This window comes from Camelus dromedarius, chromosome 15, assembly GCF_036321535.1.
Source record: "Camelus dromedarius isolate mCamDro1 chromosome 15, mCamDro1.pat, whole genome shotgun sequence".
NCBI lineage: Eukaryota > Metazoa > Chordata > Mammalia > Artiodactyla > Camelidae > Camelus > Camelus dromedarius.
In genome coordinates, this window is record NC_087450.1 from 41,945,099 (window position 1) to 41,958,607 (window position 13,509).

The 13,509-nt window shown below is 40.4% G+C and overlaps 1 long non-coding RNA gene across 1 annotated transcript in view; it reads left to right on the plus strand.

Annotated features, from left to right (window-relative positions):
* The first annotated feature begins 917 nt into the window (after nucleotides 1–917).
* The window catches only part of LOC135323083 (uncharacterized), a 38,269-nt gene continuing 25,677 nt past the window's right edge, over nucleotides 918–13,509 (plus strand). Inside the window, exon 1 of the long non-coding RNA XR_010384238.1 lies at nucleotides 918–993. This is a non-coding gene — a long non-coding RNA (uncharacterized LOC135323083). The remainder of the gene's footprint in view (nucleotides 994–13,509) is intronic.

A 13,509-nucleotide genomic window follows, 5' to 3' on the forward strand; every position in this document is an offset into this window, starting at 1 on the left:
CTGCTTGGAAATGTAGACATCTGACCAAGGATATACCTGATGGAATAGTGTGTAGGGTGGTGTGTGTTCTCTTAAGACATTGTCTCTATTCTGTAAACTATTGGTTGTTTCATATCCTCCTTCAAAGAGAACCTTTAAGCAATGTTGGGTCTCCCGCCCCTCAAGCTTATCTCTGTACCCAGTAATTTGCCTGCCTCATCTGTTGCAACCAGGAGGGAATGAATGTTTAAAGGATTCTTCATGGCTTACTGCAGGTTTTCTCTAGGAAACAAACATTTGAAGCTTAGATGGAGAGCGAAGTGCTCTGGAACTGAGAGATCTGATGGATGGAAATGTGATGTAATCCTTCTTAGTTTCTTTCTGTTAAGTTAGTCTTCATTATCAGAAACAGAGCCCACAATTTGTGTAAAAAGATCATAATCAATATGACAAATAATTGATTCTCTGAGTCTTTCCGTTGACTCTGTCTATTTTATGAATGCATATTAAATGTAACTGTGTCTATTTTATTAATGAGCACCTTACACTGCTGCAGCCTGGAATACAGGAGAACAATCTAATGCTGGTTTGCTAATTGATCCTCCTCTAGAAGGGCTGGTTCAGGGCCTTTCCAGTGGGAAGAGGCTGCCTATGCTGGTGTCTCTCAGGATGTGCAAGAGAGAAAGGGCTTTGAGAAAGAAGACTGGATTGCAGTCAGATGCTTGTCATGCTGTTTTTGTCTTCATGGTTCCTGTATTGTTGTAAAAGTGAACACAAGTCTGGGCAATGAGAATTAATTCTTACATCAGTTGTTTGTTCAACTGAGCTGACCTTTTGCCAGCTCCCAGGAACCCCCAAGATTAGCTACCGTGGCCAGCACAGGCTCTCCAGGGAGCTATACAGAGGAAAAACCTCAGGCAAAAACAATGTGTTATTGCAGGTTTTCCCTCAGATGTGTGGTGAGCTGGCTGACCACTCAGCTTCAGAATGGATTAATGCTGACATCAAAAGCAGGTAAGGGGGTCTTTTGATCACTTTGTCCTGGGCCACTCCCTGTTCTCATCCTCCCAGGTGAGGGAAGGCTAAGAGAAGTAAAGGCAAGGAAAAGCTCATCAAAGACTAAAGGAGGAAGGGGTTTCCTTGCTAACGTCCTGTTCAGAGGTCACCTAGGTCAATCTATTTGCCTTCATACTTGGGGTTCAAACTTCCCAGGAGGTCAGGAGACAGAATAAGGGGCTTCCAAACAAGAGGAAACACCAGAGTGATCTTATAAGCCAGGAGTAGGTACAGATAATAAAACAGAGACCCAAAGTGATTAAAAAGGTACATTGCTTGTGATAGCCACGGTCCATAAACTAGCAATGTATATATTATATATCACAATAAGAGGGATTAATTCCACAGATATAAGGATGGCTCAACATCCAAAAGGATATTAGTGTTATTCTTCACATAACAGATAAAAGGAAATGCTATATGATGATTCAAATAGGTGCATAAAAAGCATTTGAGAATCAACACTTGTTGTTAGTGATTAAAAAGAAACTCTTAACAAACTAAGAAAAAAAGAAACTCCTCTCGATTTTACAAACAATGCCCTTCAAATGCTACAGAGAGGATCACATTTAAGAGCTAAACCTCAGGAAGAAGAGAAGCGTGCTTACCTTTACAATGCAAAATAGCATTAGAGGTCATAGCCATTAACAGGAGACAGGGAAAAAAATAAGGTATGGGAATTGAAATGGAAAACACAAAACCATCTTTATTTAAAGGTATATTTTTGTTTTCATAGAATTCCAATGAATTTGAATACAATGAGTAGAAATAAAAAGAGAATTAAGGAAATGTTTTGGTTAAAAGAACTATTAACAGAAATTAATAGTTTTCCTTTATACTAGAAATAATCAATATTTAATAGAATAAAATGCCATTCATAGTAGTAACAAAACCTGAAAGGTATTTAGGGATAAATCTCATTAAAAATGAAAGATGTACTAGCCCCTTTATAGAGAACATTAGAAAACATACTGAAGGACAAATTATACCTGAATCAACAGAGAGCTATACTGTGTTCCTAGATGAGACGAGTGAAAAATAGGAACTTATCAAGTGTCCGTGTACCACTTCATAAATTTGGTGTATTTCTGGTAAAAATCCCAACAGGGTATTTCATGGAACTTTATGGGATGATTCTAAAATTTATAGGAAACAAGTAAGAAAAAGCCAATGTGAGCAAAGACAGTTTTAAGGGAGAACAAATTTAGTAGCCTTTCCTAAGCAGAAATAAAACTTATTTTGAAGATACAGATATTAAGGAAAGTATGCAATTGAGTTGGGGAGAAACAATTAGGCTACTGGAATAGAATGTGGACCCTGAAACAAATAAATTCATAATGATGATGATGATATTTTATATATATATAATCAGAAATGGCAGATCTTATAAATGGGGAAAAGATCACTAACAGTCATTTCTGGGACAGTTGACTAATTGTCCACTTGGGAAAAAAATTGGATTTTGAACTCATTTCATACAAAAAAAAAATTACAGTTAGATTAAAGGTCTAAATGTGTGAAAGTTAGTTTTTAGGAGAAATTATAGAAAAATATATTTATGACTGTGATACAGGAAAGAATTTCTTTAAAAATGACTAAAAAAAGTGCAAAAAAGAAAACAATTGATAACAACTTTAAAAAAACTTCTGCAGAAAAAAATGTACAATAGAGGTGGTTAAAAAGACAAGCCATTGCCTTAAAGAATGTATTTGCAATAAACACATCCAATCAGGAACAGTAATCGAGACTATGTGCACAACCTTCACAAACCAGTAATCCCCCAATGGCAAAGATTTTGAAGAGGCAATTCATGGAATAGGAAACCTGAACAGACAATTACTGTATGATGAGAGGCTCAGCTTCATGACTGGTTGGGGAAAAACAAAAAATGAGATATTTTGCACCCATCAAACTTACAAAATTAAAATATCTGTCAATACTGAATTGTTGGCAAGGATGCACAGAAATGGAAACTTTCATACAGTCACTTTGCTTATGTTACAATTCAACAATTCTACCTTTAGGCACATAGCCTGTAGCTGCATTCTGTTACAGTAGCCTCTAGCCACATGTAGCTATTTGAGCACTTGAAAAACTGAGATGTAATTTAAACGTAAACATCAGATTGTAAAGACTTAGTATAAGAAAAAGAATATACAGTATCTGATTCACAATTTTATACTGATTACTTACTGGAATGATAATACTTTGGATATGTTGGTTAAATACAGCATAGTATTAGGATTAAAATTTAACCTGTTACTTTTAATTTGTTAAAATGTGGCTACTGGAAAATTTTAAATTACATATATGGCTAGCATTTTATTTCTACTAGACAGTGCTTGTCTAGAGAAACTCTCACACATCTACTCAAGAAGACATGTACAAGAATGCTTGTGGTCGCATTTTTCTGCAATCACAAATTTAGAAACAACCTCTATGTTGATCAACAGGACTATTAATAACTTGTGTCCATGCAGTGAAGTTCTATATAGAGTTAAAATAAATAAATTAGAGCCACCTATGTAAGCAAGGAGAAAGCTCAGAAACAGGTTATGGAATATTATGCAGAGTATTTTAGGCAAAAAAATACAGGTAGTAGAATATTACATTGAGTGTGATATCATTCATTTAATGTTTTAAAAACTCCACAGAAAAATAACAAATGTTGTTTATGAATATACATATGCAGTAGAAGTATAAAAACACAGGAATGATACAAACCAATTTTGGAATAATTATTGCCTCTGGGAATGGAAGGAGGAAAATGAGTTTAGGAAGAGTTATATCAGAGTCTTTAACTGTACTATTAACATTTTATTTTTTTTAAAAAAAGATTAGAAGCAAAAATGGCAAATTGCTAGAATTTGTTAAAGCCATAAAGTACATAGATATATCATGTGCGATTTTTTTCTCTATAGTCTTCTCTATGTTAAAAAATTGTTCGCATAAATAGTGAGACTCTACTGTGTGAGACGGATTTTTAAAAGACTAAATTTCAAAGACTTGGCGAAGATACTGCAATCAAAGAAATGTGCAGGGAAGGGGGTTGTGTTTACACCATGAGCTGGAAATAGAGTAGCCTGAGGTAGTGGTGCATGCTTAAAGCTTCGGAGAAAGACCACCCAGGTTCAGATCGTAGCTGGGCTGCTTTTAAGCTGTGTACCCTTGAGCCATGGCATTAAGTGCTCATGTCTGTGAAATAAGGGTCACAGTATTTGCCCTTCAGGGTCGTTATGAGCTTCACAGTGACGTACACACCAAGTGTCTGGCACAGCTGACATTCTATAAACTGTAGGCTCATGCACTTTAGTGCAGATTCTCATTCCCTTCCTTTCTGTCTCAGACTTCCCATATACCTCCTGCTTTCTTCCTCACTTCAAAGCCAGAAGAGGAACTCAGCTCAAATAAGAATCACACCACAAACACATGTGACTGTGTCCCTGAGAAAAGAGAAAGACTGCTAACATAATGAATATACCTATTTTGGCAGGATGGAATTTAAGCAAAGCTTTATTGTGTAATGGAAATAACACTTGTCTAGCTGATCTCTCAGAGCAGCTATGAAAACAACTTCTATGATGAGTGGGAAAGCCTTCTCTGGACACTGACAGATCCTTGCCTCGTCTGCAGTAGTTGATTTGGGGGACTTGCCCTCATTTTGGCAGGTCCGAAGTGGAAAACGTGTAGGCAGAGGGGGCTCTGAAACCAAGAATTGGAACTGCAGAGATCTTGGGTGCTTATTATCAGGATGACCTTAAACCAGTTCCCAGTGAATGACAGCTAGGTGTCAGAATTGAAATCATCTTCAGCACAACATTCTCTAGTGTTCCCCACAGATATGCAAATGAAGTAAGATTTTCCTAAGGGATACAGCACTCTGCTTATGGAGGTGCTCCAAGGACTGACAAAATTGCCAGAGTTCCTTCCTTTGTCAGTCAGTCCACACATCCATTTATCCATCCAGACATTCATCCTTACACCCAGTCAAAAGAGAAGGCAAACCATAAAGGAGAACCTACTATGTGCCAGGTGCTATGTTATGTGTATTGTGTGATAATTGTAACCAGGTTGTTATGTGCTGGGTGCTCTACTTAAGAGTATTGAGGTGAATGTGGCATAGTCACCAAATCAGAGGCATGACAGAGGAACAGGGGCAATATTACAAGTACACAAATAGCTAATACACACCTCAAAACAAAAATTGCCAGGCTTAAAGAAAATGCTACAGGAATCAAAGGAAGAGATGTCAAAACCAGGGGCCAGCGCTCAGAAACCATGAAGCCTTTGAACTGGTAACAAGTAATTAGGCACGGCCTGGGCACAGAGCAGGGCACAGAGCATCCCAAGTGTGGGAAAACAGTGCACAAGGCACAGAAGAGGGAAGTTCAGGCCGGGAGAGAATTATCATAAAATCTGAACAGATGGGATTGGAACCATGGCCCATTCCTTTTATTAAATGACTTTGCTGTAGTCCAAAGAGGGTCCCTCTACCTTCAGTATCCAACCACCCCAAAAACCACGTGTCTCCTACACTGTCAGACACTTCTAGCTCTGATCATATGAAAAATATGCCTAAAGCAAAACTGAAACTTCATGTTGTGAACTTCTTCCTTTCTTACAGTTTGGTGTTCTAGGCCCCTAATTTTCTTCTTGGATGGAGAGTTGAGAGCACATGAACGTGCTTGGAACCTGGAAAGACTAGGTACCTTATAGACGGCACAGCAGTGGCTTAGAACCAGCAAGAGGCAGAGTCACACATGCAGGAGCCACTAGGATTTTTGACTCCTTCCCTCCAACTGCTTCAGTTATCTGAACTACATCCTCACTGTCCTCTTGATGCCATGAAGGCATGTCTACCTTTCCTCTGCCTCCATGAGGACCTTGATGCATTCCTGCATGATCTTTATCATTAAACTCTATTAGCTTTAAGCCTCTCCCATTAAAGAATAAAAGCAAACTCTTTCCTAATGCCAAATCCGTGCTACTTTTGTCAGTCACCCATCAATCCCTTATAGTCAAGTTCTTGAAAGAGTTCACCTGCATTTCCATTTTCCATTTCCTCTTATATAAATCACTGTTTAGCCTATTGTGTATTGGATTCCACCCCAATGCTCCACTGAGTGGCTCTCAGGGTGTTAGTTATCTAATGCTGGGTAACAAATTACCCCAAATGCTATCTCACACATTTTATTAGGATCAGGAATTTGGAAACAGCTTAGTTGGGTGGTTCTGGCTCAGGGTTTCTCACATGCTTGTGGTAAAGCTGCCAGTGGAGCTATGGTCATCTCAAGGTTCAACTGAGGCTGGAGTAGACTTCCACGTTCCCTCAGATGGTTGATGGAGGCCTCGGTTCTCCCTAGCCATTGTTCAGAGGCTTCTGTTCTCATCACATGCAACTTCTCCATGGGGCTTCTCACAACATGGAAGCTTGCTTCTCCTAGAGCAAAAGACCAGAGAGGTAGACAGAGACAGAGACAGAGACAAAGAGAGAGTGTACCCAAGACAGGTGCCACAATCTTCTATACTCCAAACTTAGGTGTGACTCATCACTGCTCTCATCACATGCTGTTGGTCATGCAGACCAGCCCTGGCACGGTGTGAGAGGGATCGCGCAGGGTGTGAACACCAGCAGGTGGGGGTGGCAGCAGGAGCCCTCACGGAATTAGTTCCCTTAGAAGCAGAAACATGGGACAGTTCGCTTCCTCTTTCTCTCTGGCACATGAAGATGTAATCCGGAAGAAGGTTCTCTTGGTTGGCACTTCCATCTCGGGCTTTCGAATCTCCAGAACTGTGAGAAATACATTTCTATTGTTTAAGCTGCCCAGACTGTGGTATTTTTGTTGCAGCAGCCCAAACTAAGATACCAAACAAGGAATTTTATCTCCGTGTAGGATTTCACTCACCTGACCACCCTCTCTTCCCTCCTGGTGTTTGTGATCATCCCCTCCTTTGGATTTCCTCCAACTTCTTGGGCGATTAATTCTCAGCCTCCACCCCTCCTCCTCCTCCTCCTGAGGATTAGTGTGCTCCCAGGAAAATGTCCACAGCTCCCTGATTTCCTCTCCCAAACCGCGTGGTCCCAAGCTGAACTCATAATCTTCCTTTTATAACCTGTCCTCCTTTGGTCACCATGACAGTGACTGGTCTGGGACCTCAATTGCTCCCCAACATCAGGAGTCTCTGCAATATCAGAATTGTTGGCTAAACTCTAGGTTGCAAATTATGGAACCTCAGGAATACATTGTTTATTTAAACTAAATAGTGTTTACGAAAAAGAAAAATGACAAAAATCCAGATTTTCACTTACCCTTTAGCCCCAAATTTCCACCTGACAACAGTAAGTGGGAGCTGAGTGGCAGCTACCCTGTTTATTCTAAGCACATGCCACCCAATCTGCTATGCAATTTGTCACGGTCCCCACTCCTGCCTGTTGATCTCCAACAAGATACCTGACATGCTTTGCTTTTTAAAAATTACTTGCACAGACTTTGTAGTAAGGTGTATCATAGATTTGTCTGGAAACATGCTGGTTCTTTAAAAAATGCAGAATTATTCATTGCACGTGCAAAAAATAAAGATACTATTGCAATAGTATAGGAAATGTGGGTTTTACATTGCTCCAGCTCAAACACTACCTGAAGGAAATTGAAGTCATTTCCGGAGTGAAGTATCTGTGGCAGCTGCTCCCTGCCCCTGGTCTGGTTTATGCTGTGAATTAGACATGGCAAATAAGCTGCCTGATGAGTTTGCACTTGTTCAGCATTTAGAGAACTTAGAGCATACTTGGTCCAAAACCTATGGTGAGACCCCATCCAAGCTCAGTGAACAAGCCACCCAGGTTTGTTCAGTGATTTCTGCTCTCTTGGTTGGGCCCATTTAGTTGAGTCGGATGGGTTGCTGCCGAATACAGTTCTCCAGGTCATCCATTTTGATAGAAGGTGTGTGTCACTTTTCTACACCACTGGCTTATTCCAGCGGGGGTGGAGTCAAGTCCTCAGGAAGCAGGGCAGTCGCTTACACGTTTTGGAGATTTAGCTCCTTCCTGAGCTGAGCTTCTAGGTAAGAGAGAGTGCCAGGCTTTGGAAATACTGGGTTACGGGTTGGTAAACTCAGCTGGATGTAACAGGGATACCAAGGGCCCACGCCTGAGCCTGAACAACTGTTTCTTTAAACAGAAAACAATGCTTTTGAAAACTCCAAACAAGAATTTATTATAGTATTAAATCAGGGATAAATAACATGTAGGAATAGATTATAAACACAGAAAACTGCTACTAAGTGATAGATGGTCTGTTTAATCTGTTTCAGTTCACTGATAACATTTTGCAGGTGTAATCAGGGTTCTGCTCTGCTAACCTGGGCCACAAATCACCTTGTCTGCCTGCAGTTTGCTGGTTTTATTTACAATCCTATTTCATCCACATGTAAAGATCTCCAGGAACCTAATTTTTCCAGAAGTCTCCCTTCCTTACAAAAGTTTATGTACTGCTCTCCCATTTCCTGTCATAAAATGGGGGACACATTTTAAGAATTGGTTTCTTTGAAAAGATCCCAACATAATGTTTTTTTTTTCTCTTTTTCACTACACTAAGCTATATTAAATACATAAAAATGTGTTGTGAGCCAAATACACTCATATTTCAACAAAATAAAGTTTCTCTGCAGGCACTGAGATTTAAGTATCCTATCAAATTAAATCAGCTACACATTGACTTACCCTCTCTGAGCCACCAAACTTCTGAGATCTTACTACTTTTGGCAATAGAAGAAACTGGGTCACTCTTACAAGTAATTCAGGCTGGACAGGTTGGGGAGTAAAACCTGGTCTCCTCAACTCAAGGGAAGCCAAAGAATTAAGGTAGTCTTAAATGGCACCATTTGCTGCTTTAACCCGAGTCTTACTTTCCATAAGTAAAAGTAGGGTTTGAGAATGAATGTCAAAGCAACTTGGCCATCTGCTCCAATTTTCATTTTATTTTGGCAGCTCTCCTTTGGATGAGTGTATATGAAGTTGACTCTTGATTCAAAAAGAAAGCAGGATAAAAAGAGAAGAAAGGAAGAGTAAGTAGTTACTGGGTGAAGGGAGTGGGAAAGGAAACATCTATTGAGAACTGAGTATAGCGAGGCATTTTGTATATTTTATCCCATTTAATGTCGTAAACCCCTGATAAGTAGGTATTGTGTCCCCTGGTGATATGAGACTTTGAAAGACTGACTGGCGAATTCCCAAACCCATATTCTTTCTATTACTACCTAGAGAATAAGAAAAAGTGAGAAGAAACACATTTTAAAGATTATGACCCATCCACTTCAGGGATTTGTTCAAAAATTGATGCAAGGGAGGTGTGGGGCTCAAAGGGCTAAGTTAAGGATGAAAGGCTAAGAAGTATCATTGTAAAAGGCTGAGAATCAAATGCAAGTTCCAAGAAGCTCTGGTAAATTTCCTGAAGCTTAAGCTTGTGTTTTGATGGTTTTGGAGTATTTGGAAGAGTTCTGTGGTTCCTTGACTTAGACTGATGTGAATGGTGAGTGATAGAGAAAGCAGTATGTTCTATGCATTAAGGAGCAGGTGCCAGACATGATTGGACTTGAGCATTAAAGGGATGACTCTGCTTGCTTTGTAGAGCATAGACAATAGGGCCTCAGGTGTAAAACAGAGCACACCAGCCAAGGGGTATGGCAGTAGTCTAGGTGAGATGGGATGATGGCAAGAACCAAAGTGGCAGTGATGGACAGAGTGAGAAGTGGTTGGATTTATATTACATTTTGAAAGCAGAGCCAATATGATGGCTGATGGATTAGATGTGATATGTGAGACAAAGAGAGCTCAAGAATAATACCAAGATAGTTTTTGTTTGTTTGTTTGTTTTTGGCCTGAGCAATTGTTTGAAACTTTGATGGGGGACTATCTGAGGAGAAACATGTTTGAAAAGGGTGAAGAGGATTTAAGCCCCAGTTTGGGATAGAATAACTTTGATATTATCTATTAGTCATTCAAGTGAAATTATTTTAAAGACAGTTAGATACACAAATCTGAAGATACTGCATCAGGACTGGAGGTATGTACAGAAATGTGTGGCATTTCTATCTGTGAGACTGGATGAGATCACTATGGGGGTGAGGGTAGATGGGGCAGAGAAGAGGTCTGTGGATCAAAGGCCACTCTGGCTTTTGTATTAAGAATCATCACTTGTCCGTCTTGGAGCCATCCACAACTTTCCTGTCTTACACCCCGCATCAAGTTCATCAGCAAATCCATGTTCTCCTGATGACCCACAGCTATCATTCCAATCCCAGCTGCCATGATGATGCCACTTGGTGATGACAGTCGCTTTCCAACTTTGTTACTGCAGCCTGAGCAGACTAATACAGATGGTAGTGGCTGCTTGCAGGGCCTGATCTCTGGGTGACAGTACCTCTCCCCACCTCTTCCCATGTTGGTTCTCTAGTCCTTTTTAACACTTTTAAGCAGTATCTCCTGCATTAAATTCTTTTGTGCTGAAAAGCGCCTAAGGTGATTTCCATTTTTTTCTGACTAAATCCCGATTGACAGAGTATCTGCCTCCAACGATGATGACACATCATATTGGATCAAAGTACATCTATTGATACAGGTGCAATTGACAGGGATTTTGAAACTTCTGTATTATCTTGAGCGGCTGGAGGGGTTACTATCAGTTTGCTTGTTTGGTTAACTGAAACCTTGACTCCACAGTGGCCTGATTCAATGAAGCTGACATGCTACAACTTCTTTGGTGTAACAGAAAGGAAGATATCCAAAGGCTTAGGGAGAAGATTGGAATACATTTTTCAGATGTGACCCCCTCCACCCCACATTCCACTATGCCCCCAGGAAGAACCAAAGCATTGAGGAATGCACTGATGAGGGAAACACCATAATTCTGTAAAACTCTGTACTGCCTGTCTCTTGCTGGCTGGGAAAGAAAGCGATAGATGCCACTTTACAATGCACCCTAAAAAAGTGCCTAAGACCAAGTGTCGGCACTAAGCTGCCTGAGACAACATGGCCCCCATTAGTGAAATGGTCAGTAGGGGTGAAACAGCCATCTGTTGTAACCCATTGTGACAATCTGACCAGCATCCTTGGCACTTTGGTCCTGGCATACCGCACTCTACTTCACTCCTCCTTCATCTCCTTTCTGGTTCTTGCTCATCCTAACCTCTAATCTGGGAGTTCCCTAGAGCTCAGTCTTATAATCTCTTTTCTTCTCATTTCCCAGGTGACCTCAAATAATGTCATGATTTTAAATACCGTTTATATTGTCTTAGTGCGTTCAGGCTGCTGTAACAAAACTACCATAGACTGGCTGGCTTAAACAGCAAACATTTCTTTATCACAGCTCTGGAGGCTGGAAAGTCCCAGATCGAAGTGGTGGCAGATTCAGTGTCTGGGGAGAGCCCACTTCTTAGTTCATACAGGCCATCTTGTCATTGTGTCTTGACATAATAGAAGGGGCAAGGAAGCTCTCCAGGATCTATAAGGGCACTTATAAGGGCACTGATCATCTTCACAAGGGCTTTGCCTTGATGACTTAATCACCTACCAAAGGCCTCATCTCCCAGTGAATTTTGTTGGGGACACATTCAGTCTATAGCATTCTACTCTGGCCCCTCAGAATCCTTATCCTTCTCACATCCTAAATTTATATCTCAATTTTTGATATCTCCCCTTGCTTCTAATCTTGTAAACCTGAATATTTAATAGACATTATAAGTGTAACAGATCCAGAGCAGAACTCTTGATCTGCCATCCTCCAAACCCATTCATCTCCCATTAATCTCTCACTATTTATCGAGTTGCTTGGATCAAAACTTTGGAGTCATTTTAATTCTTTTCTTTCCTTCATACCTCACATATAATCCATTTGCTAATCCTTCAACTATATCTTCAAAATATATCCTTAGTCTTTCCATTGAACTTTATCTCATTCTTACCATTCTGGTTTGTGTCATTGTGGTTGTTTTAAAATATTTTTATAAGTTGTTTAATTATCTGCTTTCAAAAGTTGGAGCTTAATTCACCTCCTCTTGAGTGTGGGTTATACTTAGTGACTTATAATAAGTACCATGTGGTAGAAGTGATGATGTGAAATCACTTGCTCTGGAGAAGGCCAGTTGCCATGTCATGAGGACACTCAAGCATCCTTTTGGAGAAATCTACATGGTAGGGGACTGAGTGGCCCATCTTGGAAGTGGATGCATCAGGCTTATTCAAGTCTTCGGTTAATGTCAGCCCTAGCTGACGTTCCTGATTGTAACTTCATGAGAAACCCTAAGCCAGAAGTACCCAGCTAAGTTACTCCTGGAGAATAAATGTGTGTGATGATAAATGTCTATCATTTTAAGCTGGTACGTTTGGGGATTTTTTAAATTCAACAATATATAAATAATATACTTTATTAGTTTCCTTGGGTTCCCATGTCAAATTACCACACACTAGGAGGCTTAAAGCAACAGAAATTTGTTTTCTCAGTTCTGGAGATCAGAACTTTGAAATCAAGGTGTTGGCAGGACTACATTCCCTCTGAAGGGAGAAATCCTTCCTTGCCTCTTCCAGCTTCTGGGGGTCCTAGGCGTTCCTTAGCTTGGAGCTCCATCACTCCAGTCTCTGCCTCCATCTTCACATGGCATTCTCCTCTGTCTCTATGTCTTCTCCTCTTCTGTCTCTTATAAGAACATTTGTCATTAGATTTAGGGCACATTTGAAGAATTCAGGATGATCGCACCTCAAGATCCTTAATTGTGTGTGCAAAGATCTTTTTTTCCAAACAAGGTCACATTCACAAGTTTCAGAGGTTAGGGTGTACATATATCTTTTGGTGGGGGGAGCACCATTCAACCCACTGTATACACCATTATTTCTTATTGGGATTGATGCAATAGCTTTTTAACTGGCCTCCATCTTTTAATTTTTGTATCCCCCTAAAAATACATACACAATTTATTTTAGAATAGAATGCAAATTTCTTAGCATGACCCAGAGAGTCTATAGATCTGGCCTCTGCCTATCTCTGACCCTATTTATCAGATACTACTGATATCACCCAGGCTTATAAATAGCCTCCACACAGGGAAGACCAAGGGCCAGTCAAGTTCTCATGAGGATGGGAGGCCAGCCATTCTAAGAAGGGGTATGTAAATAACACATACCCAGAGGCTTAAGCTGAAATCAGTATATAAGTTTCATAGAGGCTGGAGGGAACAGACAGGGGATGAGATGGCTGGGAACACTTCTAGGGGTTGAGACTCAGAAGGAGTGGGCAGAGTAGACATCAGAGAACAAGGTCAGAGACACACTTGTGGGGCTTGGCATAGGCGAGGGAGCTGAGTCCATAGGAGAGACAGAGCATTGTTATGGCGACTGATGAGAGTCTACTCATTTCTTTGTGCATGGGTCCTGCACATATGTAGTGGTACCAGAAAGAGGCAAGACTCCATAGAAACTTGTAA